Below are 16750 nucleotides of genomic sequence, written 5' to 3' on the forward strand. Positions count from 1 at the left end.
TTATTACTCCTGTATTGTCAGCAATCTCATAAACTGTTTCTTGCACTGGCACTTCCTAAAACATACTCCCAGGAAACATGAAGGCAGCTATGGCCTATCCTCAGGGCATCAAGTCTGCCAAAGCAGATCCTTGTTGTTTTAGAGGGGTATCACACAAAACTAGTGGGCTACTGCCCATGAACCAAGACAGGAATGAGGATCAAACCCCTGAGGGCATAAAAGTGAACAGTGGAGCAATGTGTATAGCCAACATAATGCATAAACCCCAAAGTTCCCAGCCTCTGAGGAGATGTGGTTGTAGACTCAGTATTCTGTCTCCGACTTGTGTGTATGAACTCCATCATCACTAAACAGTTGTGTTGATCCGAAAGCCCCTTTCACCAAACACTTTTAGCCTTTGCATGGCTCTAGCTGATCACAGGTCTGTGTCTTCTTAATGAGATACCCAAATGATAAGTGTATGGGTCAGGGTGTGCTTACACAGAAGATATAGAGCTAAAATCTCTTCCTATACAGCACAAAATCAAAGAGGTTAGTCCTGATCTTTTAAGCGTTACTGTGCATGTCTTGTGCACATCCTACAGTGAATACCGGAGTTTTTACACTCTGAGACCAGAATCTGGCCCATTATCTCATTCTATTCTGACCATTTACTCAACAAATTCTGAGTAATTTCTAAAAATTTCCTTTTAGCACCCTTTCTGTTTTCCTCCACAGACACCAGGCGGATGCTGAAGCCTGTTAGCAGTCTCCCGTGCAGTCTGTCAGCAGTGTTCATCCTCCTTTTGCACAACCCCTTTCCACACAGCATACGGTCAAGGGCAGAGGCAGTAAATCAGGGTACTGGCACCCAGAACCTCCTGAAGAGCTGAGAGAGCAGCAGACTCACACACCTCACACTTGGCAACCTGCAGTCCAGGAAGCCACTCCAGAGAAAGCAGTAGATGAGAAATGCTTATTTTTAGAATGGCATTTTGCTAAACCTGGGATACAAGAGAGGGTGGGAAAGCAGAATATGGTCAGCTCACTCATGGCTGGCTTGATTTGGTCCTTGGATGACCAAGTCCGTTGTTGGTGTAACTCCACGGATAAAGGGGGATTTTCACCAGGCATTGGATTGGTCTGAAAAGTTCATGATTATAGCAAGCAGTTGAATCAGGAAAAATAAAAGGATAGCAGAATTATGCAAAGGACTGGGCAGTCTAATCCTCTTCCACCACCATCTGTAGACCCCCATGCGAATGTACTGAATTACATTTGCCAAAGAGTTTCTTGTGTTGGTTGTTTTGATTTACAGTCGGTGGATGCATTGTAAAGCAGTATTATAGCTAAAGTCTAGTAGCTGACACGGGGATTTATGTGGTGATATTATGCAGAAGAAAACCATCAATATTCATATAGATTCCATTAGACTGGACTATGCAGGAAACGCAAAAATTCTACCAATTATTTAATATTATGTTATTTGCAAAAACAATTGCTGCTTTGTAGGAAGATAATGTGTGTAATGTGAAGGCAATTCCTCTTGTATATAAGTTCATCTCCATCTTCATCATGGTAGTTATTAAAACAGCCTCGTCTCATCCTGTAGATAAGGAACACGCTGTCTGTACTGTGCGAGTCTCGTTGTGCTCACTGAAAACAAAACGATGTATTCAATAAAGCACAGCACAAATCCAAAACCTGAGGGAACAGCCAAACCTTGGAAGGACTCCTTCCCCAAAAAGCCAACAGTTGCTTTATTACAGATGGATTTTTCTTTCACGTTTCTTAAAAGAATTTTACAGAAAAAAATGAAAACAAAAAAGATTGGAGAAAAAAAAATCACTATGCAAAATCCAGCGAAGTCTGTCACTCACATCTCTCTGTCATTCTGCTATCTTTTCCATCTCTGACATTTCTTTCTTACATCCTCTTTCCATTCTACTTCTATCCCTCTCTTTCATATATTTGGTCCCACTACTTCCCCCATCCCACTATGGAAATGTGTATTCCCCGCGCACTTTTATCTCCAGAGAATCCAGATATCAGAGCAAGTACCTGGGAGAGACAGAACTCCTCATTTCTCCTGGCTCTGGAGAACCTTTTGAAGTCTGATTTCTTCCCCATGCCTCAGTTGTAATCTCCTGAAAATGGGTATAGCTGATACACCCGAGCTCACTGGAGCACTGTGGAGCTGCATTAAATAGCACTGCCTCAGTGCTTTGAGATCCTGGAAAGAAATTTCTATCAGAGTATTATTATGAATAATAATGAATGTTTTTGCATTTCCCTCTCCTTCCTTTTCCTCATCAATCACTCTTCATTTCTTTATTCTTCCTCCTGAGCTTTCTCTTCTTTTTCTTCTTTCCACTATTAACTCTGTTGCTATGCTTGTGACCCAGCAGAAATGTTGTGTGACAATTTTTCTTGGAAGGGGAGGAATCTTGTAAGTTCTCAAATGATACGCTTTGCTGGAAGGAATGGGGACCTGTATTTTAAATTGGGCAGCACTATGGAGGCTCGTTCTCTGAAGCTCCCATGTCCTTTTAGCCCAAAGGGATGTGGGGCTAGAGGGTGGGAGGAGAGCCTGGGTGAATCCATTGCTGTAGACACCTTTGTGACCTGTAAATGTTGGGGGGGACGGTGCAATGGGCCCTGCTGCGTTCAACCAGGGCCAACTCTGCATGCTTTCGGACCCATCGATAGTGAGGACTCTAATTCAGAACAAGACTTCAGGACTAATCACAACATGAATGTGAGGATGATGAACAGAAACAGAAAACATTAAAAACTGCACTTGTTTTTCCTCTTGAATATATAATTATATGTGCATATAAACATTTTCCCAAAGGAATTTTGGTTTACTGAACTGTTGGAGAAAACAAAACAAAACAAAACTCTTTTTTTTTTTCCCTAAGAAAAAGCAGCCCCAGGTGAAAATAAATCTGAATCAGAGCTGCCCTCTTTGGGATTGACTGAATGAGGGCTTCCAAAGGACCCCTCAAATGACACCACAATGTGCTCCTTGGCTGGGTCCAGGATGGCGGCAAACTTGCAAGCCAGGAAAAGGAACCAGATAACAACAGCACCAGAACTGAAAACAAATCTAACATAAGCAGCTCTGCCAATGCTCACTGGGCTGAGCTAGCCCTGAGATGGGGAAGGGGGCCATTGCTAGGCGCAGGGTCATACCCATTCTGGGCTGCTGCAGCCACTCCTGGCTTCTCCTCATTGCTTCAGTTCTGTTGACTCTCCTCTTTTTTCTTTTTTGTGCACATGAGAAATAAAAACAATTTTTTTTTTGTATGTCACTTTTGTGGCTTCCGGCTTGTTTCTCCTTCTCTCTCTCACTCTCCACTTCTCTCTCTCCGGCGGATTCCCCCGGAGGTCTCCGGGAGGTTGTGCTCATTGCAGCTCGCGCCCTTCGGGCACCATGTAAACACCGCGCACGGTGTTTGCTGCGGCCGCGGCGGCGCGTGGCGGAGGGCACTGCACGTGTCTGCAGCACCGGGTCCCACGGCAGGCCCGAGCTGCGCCACCTCCCCTGTGCTCCTGCGTGCTGCCAGCAGCACTCCCTCCTCCATCCATCTCCCAGTGATCCATAATACACCCGCTCTCCCCAAGCACTTCAGAAAACCAAAATTAAAGACATGCGGGGTAACCCTGAAACCCCTTCCAACTCTACCCCTGTTTCCTTACAGCCCCACTTGAGGATTAGCACCACCTGCTCAGCATGGCTCTAAAAGCATTTTCACCTACCAGAACAGGCCCTGACTCCCCATCGAAGCACCCTGGGAGCTGTGTGAAGTCTCAGCAGGAGGGAGGATGACTGACAGCTCATCCCTTACCCCCACTTCCCTGCTACCCCATTTTTCGTTTCATGAGAGGAATCCCATTAGCCTGATGTTTTATTGTAGCTTGCGCTCTCTTAATCTCTATCTGTCTTGGTCAGCTGGGGGGCAAAACCAAATGCAAAGTCATTAATAACCCATTCTCCAAACTATTCATCGTCTGCCTAACAAAGAGCTAGACATGATATTAAGGTATGCTACAAACATACCAAATCCAGAGGTCTCACTCATTTTTCCCTCAGCCAAGCATTAATTCTCCAGAAGTCAGAAGCAGTTTAATGTCATAAAGGCTGAGTAAAACTGTAGCACAGAGTTGGGCTAGGCTAAATCCATTTTGTTTCTGCATTTTTTTTAAGCCATTTTATAATGTTTTCACAAGAGCTCATGCAAGTCGGGCCAGGTTTTCTGCTGGTGTGCCTGCATCCTAAGGAAAGTCTGCATAGAAATGCTTCCACGAAATCAAATGCTTTCATGAAGCTTCCTCTCATCAGTCAGTTAAAATTGTTCCCTTTGTTTCAGTTCATATTTTCCTTTCCAGCATTAACAGAATTGGCTGAAAATCCTCCAATAGGGCATTTTCCATAACTGAAAGTCAATTTGTTGACTTTCAAATCTAAACAGTCTGTAAAACCAATTCAATTTTCACAATGTTGCAGTAAAAGTGCCCAGCAACTTTCCTGAAGCCAGAGACACCGGGTTTCCAGGGCCCTCAGGCTGCCAGACCGACAGGCCCAGACTCTGATACAGTGAGAGACCTGTATCGTAACTCAAAAAAAAAAATAGATTTCAGAGTTCTGAAATCAAAAGACATCAAAATTACCTTTCTCCACCAGAGTTTAGGTGATGAGACTCAACCACTGGACTAATACATGAGATCCTGGAAGTTAATCTGACTGGAATTAAAGGAAATTACTAACATATGTTCACCACCAGGGGATTTCATCTCTGGTGAAAGACCAAGAATCAACAAACAGGTGAACCAAAGGCAAATAAAACGAACTTTCAAAAATCATTCTGATAAAATAATATTAGAAGAAAGAGCCAGAATGTAGGGTAATCATCTAATTTGATATCCTGCATAAAGCTGCCCAGAAAACTGCATCCTGATGTTCCTGTATAAGTCTCCATGACTGGAGTGAAACTTTTGCAACTTCCACGAACCCTCTTATATATCTTGGAATATGAAAATATTTGTGTGAAAGAGCAATTTCTACCACTTTGCCTACTATTACATTCCTCTAATAATCCTGCCATAATCAATGGCATTTCTCAGTATGGAAATGCTTGTGATTGATAACACTAAAATAAGCACCACAGTCTGTCTCCAAATGAGGAAAAGGATGTTTTAAGAGACCATGCAACCTAAAAGAAATCTTCTTCATAATTACTCTGGCAGGAAAAATAAAGAAAAGTTTGAATATTCTGAGATGAAGACAACCTTATTTAAAAACAAATAAATTGCCTAATAAAGTATCATCAAGCAAACAGTTGGTACACATAGGCATCCACAGTGCCACATCCACGCAGACAATGCACATTGCAAGGCAGTAAGTGAGCTCACAGATACATTTACTAGACCACGCACAATCAGCTCTGAAAAACTGCGAAGACCTGGGGAAATGCCAAAGACAGGAGGACAGCAAACACAGCAGCAATGTTTAAAATGATCATGAAAATCACTGTCTAGTAAATCTACACACTGATGATTGTATGCAAAGTAAAATGCTTTAAAATGCTAAGGGAAAGATCAGCTCACTGAACAACTAGCAGTTAATGAAGATATGCATAGTAAACAGCCTGTACATTACAAATTCTTGACTGCTTTAGAAAAGAAGCTGGGAACGTTCTCAGGACAGTTAATTTACCATGATTCAGAAGCTGTCTGCAATGAAGCGAAAGAAGGCTGCTAGAGCCTGCAATGCCAGCCCCAAGTACTTAAAAATCATGAATGAAGCACACAAAAAAATCACAAGACTGGAAATCATAATTTGTGTAACGCCAGATACCATTTTGGGTATGTATATTTTTATACACATATATGTATGGAAAATAAAAAGAACTTTTAATTGACTTAATTTTGCTATTTTCAAGATGACCACAGTCATAGACATGTCTCAGTAATGTCTCTTCCACTCCAAGGGTCAGAAATTTGCTTCTTTTTGTGGGAAGTGAGCCTCTCATCTCATCATAGGGATGCTGAGTTTTAGAGCTTTACCAAGAAGCTCAAATGTCCCAAGACCTGGAATGGACCTGTAAGGGCTGGCGAGGCTGGTAGGAGCTGATTTGATAGCAGAGCTTGTGCGCAAAGACTCGTTTTTTCTCCTACCTTCTGCTATGTGAAGTTTTGGTGGAAGCTGCTAAATCAGAGTGTGATCCCTTCAGGTTCAAAACTCTCCCCGAAACCTGCAAATTCTGCGTACAGCAGCTGCTCAGAGAAGACTCTCTCTCACGCTTCTCTTTATCCCTGGGGCAGGTTCTCTCCCATTGGCAAACCCTGACCGTTTCCCACAGCTCCAGTCTCCTTGTCACTTTTCCTTCCCTTTCCTGCCTTCACAAGTCTTCCGGCCCAGACACATTCTCCCTCTGCATTCCACTCTCTACGGAAGACATGGATTTTCCATAATCTCTCCTTTTTGCATTCTCTGCCTACTACCCTCTCATATCTAAACCCTGCATGTTCCTTGGGGCACTGTTTTTCTTTCCTGTCCCCTATATTCCCTGCTCAGACGCTACAAGCTTCCCCCCACACACAGAGGGGGTTTCTCCATCCCTCTGTCCTTAACCGCGTTAACGCTGTTTGCTGCTGCTTTCCGCAGTCCTGCTCTACGGCTCGATAGTAACCAGGCTTCAGCGCAGAACTTCACTACGGGCAGCTCGGCTCCCATTGCCAGCTTGGTAAGTAAACGCTGCCCGGCCTAAGCGCCACAGCTGATGGGTTCAGTGGCAGGAAGCCCTTTCAGGGACGGCCTTAACTCAAGGCAGCACAGAGCCTTGGTTTCAGAGAGCACCACTGCATGCCAGTCTTGGCTGAAGGACAAATTCTCAGTTATGAAAAACGTAACAACAAAGGCTTCATTTCTAAACTGTCTCTTTTTAAAACCTACTCTTTGCCTCAGAACTACTCTGGTTTTGCCTCTGTGCCCACTCAGGAGGAGAAGGCACTCTGGCAATGAAATATTGCAAACATAATGACTTGCAGCCTGAGACCAATTTCACACACACCCTGCTGAACATTTATGGAAAGAAGACAAATAAAATCTACACGGAAAACCCAAAGGCTCTAAGCCTAAGCAGAGTGAAATTCCACCCAGACACAGCACCTGCCTGCCCGCCAGCCCCGTCACGAGGCGCTTTAACCGCGGACCTGCCCTCGGCACCACTCACCGCGCCAGAAGTGCTCGGTCACAGCACCTAAACAACAACGTGGCTCCACTTGGGACTTATCTCTGAAAGTCAAATCATCGTTCACGAGCAAATCACCCCAAAGCCCCTAGCACCAAGACCTTCTCCAGTTTATTTTTAAGAAAGCTGCTTTTAGTGTAACTAAGGGAAGCGAGTTTATGGGCCTACATTCACTATACGAGCAGCTTATCTTCCACTTTTTGTTGTTTTTGTTCTTACTATGTGCTAATTGAAAAAGATTGAAGGCCTCTTTTTCTAGATACATTTAAAATTTACAAATCCAAATTTCTACCACACAATAACTAGCTAACATAGTTACCTGACTAACATACAGGGAACTTTCAAGAACCTCTCTCCCTATTAAAGCTTTGTCCACACTATCAAGCAAGGCAATCTTTTCTTTTCAGCAGAAGTGTCCGCACTAGGAGGTCCCACTGCGCGCCTGTGCCCAGAACCATTCCCGCCACGTGCCCTGGATCGCGTGTCTGCAGCTGACGGAGCCTATAGCAAAAACGGTAGTGAAAGAACCCAGCCATGGCTGAGGGCAAGGCCGGGTGCTCCACGGTAACACGGGAAGGCTCGACAGAACTCGACACGAAATGCGCTGGAGGGAACAGGAGAGAAATTAAACGGACTTGTCATCCTTTTTCCTCTCTAATTTTGGAGGGTCTGCAAGGAACACAGGTTAAGATTATTGCAACTAGCTCACCACGCCACAAACAGGAACCCCTCGTGCGCTCCTGCCCCTGCATACAGGTCTCCTCCACCATACACTTTTGCCCAGTGATTCATCTACATGGTGCCAGCGCGGTCTACTAATAGGTTAAAATTGTTAATAAATCAGGATGGGAGCATGTTGTACCTACTTAGTATTCAGTTTGCTCTTTTATAAGTGATTTGGTGGAGAATCAGGCCCTCCTCTCTCTAGCTGACTCTCATCTGATTCTAATTCAATTTCTCTGCCTATTGTTTATTTCAGCGCTCCCCTGTGAAGTGTCAAATGCTGATGTTCCGTCAGCCCAGAACTGTCGTTTATATTTGTCATTCAGTCCTTGTTAAAAAATAAAACAGGACTGCGCCTGCCTTGGCGCTCTCTGCCTGGGAATTCCCTGTGGTAAAATTAGTCCATTTAGATGGAAAGTTTTGTGTCACTCCCCTGTCTAAATTGGCAGATCTGGCTCTTTTGCAAAAACCAATAAACTGTGAACCTTGATGCATCTGTCAATCAAACTCATCTTTCGTGGGCAAAGGCAGATGACAACAAAAGCGGGGCAGGCTCCCCGGATTGGTCCTTCTCATTTAGGCATATCAGGAGGCACCTGTCACTCCCCGGCTCCGCACGCGCTCGGGGCTCCGTTCCTGGAGCCCTGAGTCCCTACTGGGGACTGGGGTGGGCGACAGGAGAGGGGAGCTTCACCCGCTTCGCTTCCAGTAACATCTGCGCCTTGGCGCTTTCCTCGTGGCTCTGGTGAAAGGCGAGGACTTGGTATCACTTTCTGTTCTAGGTGTGGGTTTTTACATATTTTATTTAGCAAAGGCTTTGATTTCTTACACTGTGCAGATTTTCTGGTGGCTAAAAGGACGTAGCACGAATGCTAAATGTGACACAAGACACTTTCAGTTACAGGCTCAAAAGCACAAGACAAAAAGCTGCATCTCAGAAACCAACAGCAAAAATCTTCTGCTAACACTGTTACTCTTCCAGGTGGAGGAGGGCAGCTCTTGCTTAGCGACTGCCTGAGGCCTGCCAGACTGGGCAAGCAAAGCACTGATTTACCTGTGAGAGCTGAAGCTGGTCAAACATTGACCATGTTCTGCTGGTTAGCATTCACAGACACGTTTGTCGGGCTGCGAGTATAGGGTCAAAATACAATCTGTACATCGCTGCTGAGGGTCTTGAGAAGACCCTTACTGAAGTCATAGCTGAGAGAAGGCAGCTCAAGGGATACTGAGTAAGGACACAAAGCAGTAGAGCCACAGGCTACAGTCACGGAAGCCACACACGGTCCCTGTGAACTGTGATTATGACCCACATTACAGCATCGCCTGGAGTCCCCGAGATGAGGGCTCGGGCACTGCGCAGGGTGAGAGCTCCTGTCCTGCCACCCTGAGCAGCCGTCCTGCCCAGCCTGCCTCCAGTCACACAGCACCGCGAGAGGAAGCGACTCACTCCACTCTGCTAAGCACTGCTGGCAGCTGTGGCACAGGCTTGGCCAAGACCTCCAAAAACAGCTCTCAAACGTAGCCCATACTCAGAGATCTAAGCAAACACTGCAGTCATGCAAAACCACGGACAGCCCAGCTCTTCCAGCAGTCCATGAGCCACTTGTGCTTGTTGCACATGCATGCAGCAGTGAAGCAAGATTCCCCGTCACTTCTTCCCATGTCGATATTTTACTCTGATAATATATTGGCCAGTAACAAGCTGGACACTGGACAGTTTTCTGAACTGTGTAACCTTTTGTTATTCACCCTCGCCATTTGACACTAAGTCCTTCAAAAATCTTTGTGGCAATAGTTGGTAGGGACCTTTGAAAACCCATCTTTTTTTTTTTTTTTCCTGTGCCTAATTGCACTGGAACTTTATTTATTTATTTATTTCTCTATCTATTTATTTATTTAAATTTACCCTTTTCTGAAAATTATTTGAGGTCACCTGGAAAATCTTCCCCTTTTTCCACCAGTAGCAGACAAAGGATATATATTCATTATCCAACATCTTTTTAAATTTTACTACAAATCAGAAGGCACTTAAATTTTACCCTGTTTCCCAACCCTTCCATTGTGCTTCCTCTTCCATTGGTCCATCTTATTAGTCTTAGGAATTGGGACTTCTCTTGCTCTTTTGCCTTTGTACAGCAGGTAGCATAGTGAGCTGGTCCATACCTGAAGCCCCTGGGAACTACCACAAAATGAAGAGCAAACAGCAACATCTTTCCTTGAGAAAGGCCACAAAGCAACATTTCTGGCAAAAATACTGGTGCCGCCAAAAATTTATTTTCCTTTAACCCAACTTCTCTGTCTTTACTCTGACTCCCCAGAAAATTATGCACCAAAAGGAGGGGACAGGGGTGAAAACACTAGAGGGAATTAGGAACAGTCTTTGATTCTGCAAACCTGGCACAGGCTTTGCTGATGCCTCCAATATTGTCCTGCGGCTCCCTCTCTGTTTTTATCTTTGAGTATGGATTGCCTGTTCTGACCTGTTATTGTTTAGTTATTCATGTGTTTTACCTCTTCGTATGTATTTTTTTGGTTGGCTGATATAGAGAAAGCAAAAAATCAATAACATTTTGATTTGCTTTGAGACCTGTTTGCCTTCACCAACCGAAACCGATCACAGACATCACCTGTTCTCTCGGAAGAGAGGGAGACACCCGGGCATTTGGGAATTACGGAGGAGGATATGCCAGGGAAAAGCAGATGCTCATGTGGCTAAATCACAGGCCTGAACTTCATCATGTTTGTGTTCAGTCCAGAGGTGACTGGCAGGAAAGGAGGCAAAGCCTTCCGGGGTCCTTCTTTCCCAGCCATACACCAGCAAAAGTCCTAGTTTTGTGTAATCCCTGAATTAACTGGGCTTTAGTAAGGGAAAAGTAAAAGCTTCTTGATGGAGTTCTCCCCTTATGCAGCCACTCGGAACACAAAGAAGTCAAGCCTGGATTATCTGGTTACATAGGTACAGATTTGCTTATGTCTGTCGTGCACAATACACGTCTGTGCTCTGCAACAGCGAGTGTCACAGCAGGCATTAAATGTCCAAGCAAACGACTCAAAGGCAACAGGAATCTTACTACTGATTTTGCCTTATGCACCAGAACAGCAGAAGTGTTCCTTTGCTCTTAATTTTCCAAAACATACAAATCTCATGCCAAAATTCCCCACGCTGCTGACAAAGGAGGTATAAGTTGATGAAAGAAAAAAGACAGCTGCAAGCATCCTCTTATTCCTTCTCCTCAGGCAAAAGGAATTGTGATTGAAGGTCCTCTCCCATGTTCTTGCATTAACCCAATCTAAAAGTCACCTAAGTGTGGTGAATCTATAAGCCACAGATCATCCAGGTAATGCCGTTGCTCCCTGCTCTATGTACACTTCTTCCTTGAAATGAGCTTTTCCAGTCATCTCTCACTCAAATGATGCACAAGTCACCCAGAATACAGCCCAGACTGAAGAGGCCAAAGACAGGAGAGAAAAAAAAAGGATCATTAAAGGAGAGAGGCTGATACTAAAGGCCCTTGTCATCACCCATGACACATACATGAGCCATTCCTCCTCCGTGGAGGATCCCACATACCCTGGCACAAAGACAGTAAGAAACAGCTCCGTCATGTTACTCTTTGTTCTACCAAAGAACCAGAGCAGTTCCTGCTGTAAGTCCCAGAGTGTCCCCAGAGTGTCCCACATTTGATACTAATCACGGCCAGCTTGTTTATGCCATGAGTTCTGGGCCTCAACTTGAACAACGAGGCCTTTCTGACCAACACCTCTGCCTTTTGCACCCCTATAGCCACCTGGATGCTTCTCTAGACTGAGGTTAAGTCCAGCACATTCATTGGAGAGCTCCTATTTAGCTCAGTTAAAGCTACAATATCGATATGGCAAGCCACTTGTGAGCTGCTAAACATCTAAAGATCGGGATTGACCCTTCAGATGTCAATGAGAGTGAGCCAGCCCTGCTCATGACTGAATATCCGCTTGCCTGGCGGTTTAGTCACCCGAATTTCCTTTTCCTAGCCTCAGTTGCTTGTTTATGCCATCGTCAGCGTCATCTCTTGCAAGAAACTGAGTTGTCCTGCTTCTCTCCCAAGATTAGGCATTTTCTCATGTCACTTCTGTCATGATCTTTAGGGACAACAGACTTGCTCCAGCTCCAGCTGGAATCTGCGAGGGCACTCGAGGATCTCTGATCTTCAAGCAACCACAGTAATTCTTCCTTACTCGTTTGACATGGCTACAAAAACCTCTTGTTTCTGATCAGACTGTCTAAAATTTATTGTAAACTTCCATTACAATTTAAACACTATGCAAGGAGGCAAAGCATTATTATGACTATTATTTTCTCCATAAAGTATTCAAGTATCTCTATCGAATTGTGCTAGGCTCCAGGCAGAAATCTTAGCTGAAATATTCACTCAAGGAACCTGCAAATTCTCAGTCTTTTCATGTCTTCAAGAATTTTCTGCTCTGTTTTCTGTTTTACAATTATGCCATTTTCTTACCTTTTATCTATGCTCCATGTGGTCTATTGCTGTACTGCTCAGGGCACTCTTTGACCTCTGCATCTCCCACTGTCAGAAACAGTCCTTAATTGGAACTCATCAAAATAGTTCCTGAACATTCCCCAGAAGTCAAGCTCGAGGCTTCCTTAGCAGAACAAGATCCTGCAGGTCAAAAGAACACAAGAAAAAGAACACATTTGATCAGATTACAAAGCAACAAATTCAAAACTGATAAAAAAAAAATCCCAAGAACTTGTATTTTTAGCACTGAATTGGCAGCCACAGGAAGTTACTAAGGTAACTGAGTCTATAACTTTTGCCCACAATTCTAATCATGGCCACTGATGCAGGACCCGCGTATTGAATAACCTGTAAACCGTGTGTCAGGCCATCTCGGCTATGCAGCTATTGTATCCTGGCTCGTTCCATGTGCAACCTGCTTGGAGCTGACTTTGTTCTGCTCGTTTCTACTGTCTAATGGAGATTTCATTTTTGAACGGGCACCTTTTCTACCACAAGAGTTGTTTTTATCTCTGTTTCACAACACGAGCCTTTAAGTTTTTAGTCTTTTCAATAATTGGAGATAACTTTGCTATACAAACATCCGTACTTTGACCCAGATGTTTGGCTGATGTAGTTCAATGACAGCAAGTGCTCCATTAATGCATCCCCTGCCACGCTCACCTGACTGGTTCGGGACAGCCTGATCATTCCTCCCACAAGCCTCATTTGCCTTCTGTAGCTACTATTCTCCATCAGAAGGTTGAGTCAAAGGAGTGACACTTGCATGAACAGTGTGAAAGAGGAACCGGAATCAGGCAGGGACTTTTCGAGAGAGCCATTTTCAAGGTCATTGCCATAGCCACCCCAGAGGAGACTCACAGCACATTGCGATCATCTTGTCTGGCCTCTGATAGGAGATACTCATAGGGCTTCTTTGAATTAATTCCTGCAGCAGGTTCAGTAGTTGAGGTTGAGCTAAAAGAGTCTGTTTCAGACCAACATTCACTACTAAGGATAAACGATCTAGTGCTGGAAAATATACTGAAGCTGAGCTAAAATATTTTGACAGGTGATTACCTGCACTGTTAAAAACACACTTTATTTCCAGTTTCAACTTGTAGCTGCTAGACCTTGTCAGATCTTTGAATATTAGGTTGCAAAGTCTTTGCTACCAAATTTATGTCCTTCATTTTGGTATTTATAAGCTGTAACACTACTAATCTTGTACTCAATAGGAAAAACATATATAAAATATGTATTTGGACATAATTTATCTGTGTGTGAGGGCACTCTTTACAAAAAGACATTAGACTTCTGTGCAGCTCCTACTCCTTAGCAATCAACAATGTTCCTGTCCTGTGGAATTCTAGCTAACCAGATTACCTCAACACAGACTGGTCTTTCCCAGCACCACATCTGTCTCCCAGACTTTCTGGGTTAAGCTTAATCTGTTTGGGTGACTTTGAATCAGAAAAAAAAATCACTGTTCAGTATTGCTATTGCCATCACTATCATTTTGTATATGTTAGCTCCTAGGTAACCAATTTTACCTGGCGCGTTACACACCGCAACAAAGAGAGGGTCCTCACCCCCGACAGTTTACGCTTTGAGATCCCACACTGAACACAGCTCCTTTCACAGGAGCCTTTCCTCAGGGCAGCTATCTCAGGCCACCACTGTTATTTTGGGTCCTGTCACCTCTGCTAGGAGTATTTCTAGGTTTGATTCCCTGCACTGAAGATGAATCTCAGCTTTATTTAGCTACATAACTACAAGGAAAGCTTGTTGTAAGAGCCTAGAGAAGGAGCCGACTGCACCACTCTCTTAGAGTGCTAGTACCAAAAGAAGGGAAATAAAAGGGTTTAGAAATAAATTTTCCCTCTGGTGCTCACATATTCTCAGGCAGGATGCAGGCTGCAAGGCTTCCCCAACGCAGAGTAAGAACAAAATCATCAAGACAAACCTAAACAAGGAGCCTATCTCCTTGCTGCTCAGAAAACCCTTTTCACCCAACGAGCACTGTATTATATTTGAACAAATAAAATAAGAAAGAGCCTGTCTACCACCACACCAGTTACCCTTCTCCATTCCCCGAGTTTGGGGCTTGCCACTCAGCAGTCACCCTGGTCTTCAGACAGATTTTGCCTTTGTGGTCTGGGCACTGATGTATCGGCTGCCTCCTTGAAACCTTTGGTCTTGAGAGAGAGAGGAGCTGAGCGAGCGCTGCGGGACGGAGCGGAGCCACCACGTTGCAAGCGGCCTGAGCCGCCCACCAGCAGCCAGGGCAGCAGCTGTGAAGCCAGAGGAACTAAAATGATCACCCAGACTGTGCCGCCTACAAAGGGATTCCAAAATCCAGAGTAACCACATCTTTATGCCGATGTAACCACGATGCGACTCGAACTGCGCTGCCAAGTCCCTCATTGTCCCAGAACTGGAGGCTGTGAAATGATGCAACCTCAGACTGCCAAATTCACACGAGAGATTAGACATCCCCTTCCCCTCCACACTGAGGAGAAACCAGGCACCCAAATTACTGATACTGCTTTGTAAGCTACCCTGCCTTCTGGTGGCCCTCACTAGCAGATACAGTGGCTGATACTAATGCATTATACACTACTCAGCACCTATTAAAACAGCATTTGGAGGGTTAACTGTACCTGTCCCCAGTCTCCCACTCACACTGTCCTGAGAGGGAAGCACAAACATGGGCAACACACAACAGGGCTTGTGACTGACCTCGGAGATAAGAAGACACCAGGAAACTTCTTTAGGCATCTGCTACTTTTTTTCCCCCCAAGCTACACTGCAAATTGTGGAAAAGCAGCAATCCGATTCCCACCATGAGAGAAGCAGCACTGCCTTCCCCACCATCCTCTCGCTATCCCTGCCCTGCATTAGCGATTGCACAGAGCAGTACTGCAGGGAGCCAAAGGGGAGAGAATTGTACCTCTCTTTTCTTAAACATCCCTTCTCTCCCAGTCCACCTCCTCTTTCTTCTACTCCTCCTCCTCTTCTTCATCCTCCCACCCACCCCCACCCTGTCCATCTCCCCTCATCCCACTCACACACCACTCCCCCCCTTTGCCGGTATCCAACACTGTCAACCCAAACACATGATAAATTGCCCTGTCAACAGAATTCATTCAGGGACCAATTAATTCCACAGAAATGAACCAGGAGCCATCAGTTGCTGAAAAACTCCAAGTGCAGGGAGCGAGGAAGCTAGCTTTGTGAGTGAGGGAGAGAGAGAGAGAGAGAGAGAGGCTTGGGAAGTTAGTCTGACAGAAATTGGTCATTTAATGCTTAAGTGCACCGTAGACAGCCCTGTCATAGCAGCCGGCATGGCAAAAACTCCCCCAGTGCTTTATTTATTAATTATGTGGAGCAGCACGGGGGTCACTTCACTGTCTTGGTACGGACTCATCAACTTTACTTCTTGTCACTGGAAGAGATGCCACAGCATGTGGGATGGCGGGCCAGGCCCTACCCCGCGCCTGCCTCCTCCTGCCACGCTGAAGCAACGGAGGCGGCAGGAAGTTTGCGGGAGCAACACGTTATCCCGGCGCGAGCCGGCTGCGCGGGGGGCGGTCGCCAGAGCCCCGCTCCGGGGCGGAGGGGTGCCCGCCTGCACGTTTCCCTCGCAGAGCTTCCTCGTCTGCCACCTCCGCACCCTCCTGAGCCCCACTGCCCGCCCCGGCCTGCCAGCCGCGGGGCTGCTCACGCGCTCGGAGCGCTGCCCGCGCCGCCGCCAACAGCGTCTCGTGCTGCTCACGGAACCCCCTCCGCTCGCCGGCCCCGCCGCTGCCTCTCGCCTCACACTTGAGGCTCTCCCAGGGCAGGACCGTCCCTCCTCCCTGTGCAGCAGGATTCTCCTCTTGGAGCAGCGCTCCTTGCACGGTGGGAACAGGAACAGCCATTCTGTTCTTCTACAAAATCACAGAAAAGGCTCAAGTAGCCTTTAAGAAGTCATCAAGACCTGTGCTGCCAAGGCGGGATCAACAACACCTGATTTCTGACCCTTTTTTTAAGCCTACTTTAAGAGCAATGATGAAGGTTACACAACCTCCCCAAGCAATCTGCTCCCGTGCTGGACTACCCTTCTTCTCCATCCTGCTGGGCTTTATGTTTTGAGAACATTCACTGGCCTCCCAGAAAACCCAGGCAAGCTCTGACACACATCTCTACCTTTGAGTAAAAGAGGGAAATATGTTTCTACCATATGGCAGAGGTTTACTAAAGGGTGTATCCTGACCAAAAAATAGTTTTTTTTTTCAAAAGGTGAATATCTGA

This window comes from Tinamus guttatus, unplaced genomic scaffold (assembly GCF_059628265.1).
Source record: "Tinamus guttatus ecotype Peru unplaced genomic scaffold, ASM5962826v1 Tinamus_guttatus_pri_ptg000314l, whole genome shotgun sequence".
NCBI lineage: Eukaryota > Metazoa > Chordata > Aves > Tinamiformes > Tinamidae > Tinamus > Tinamus guttatus.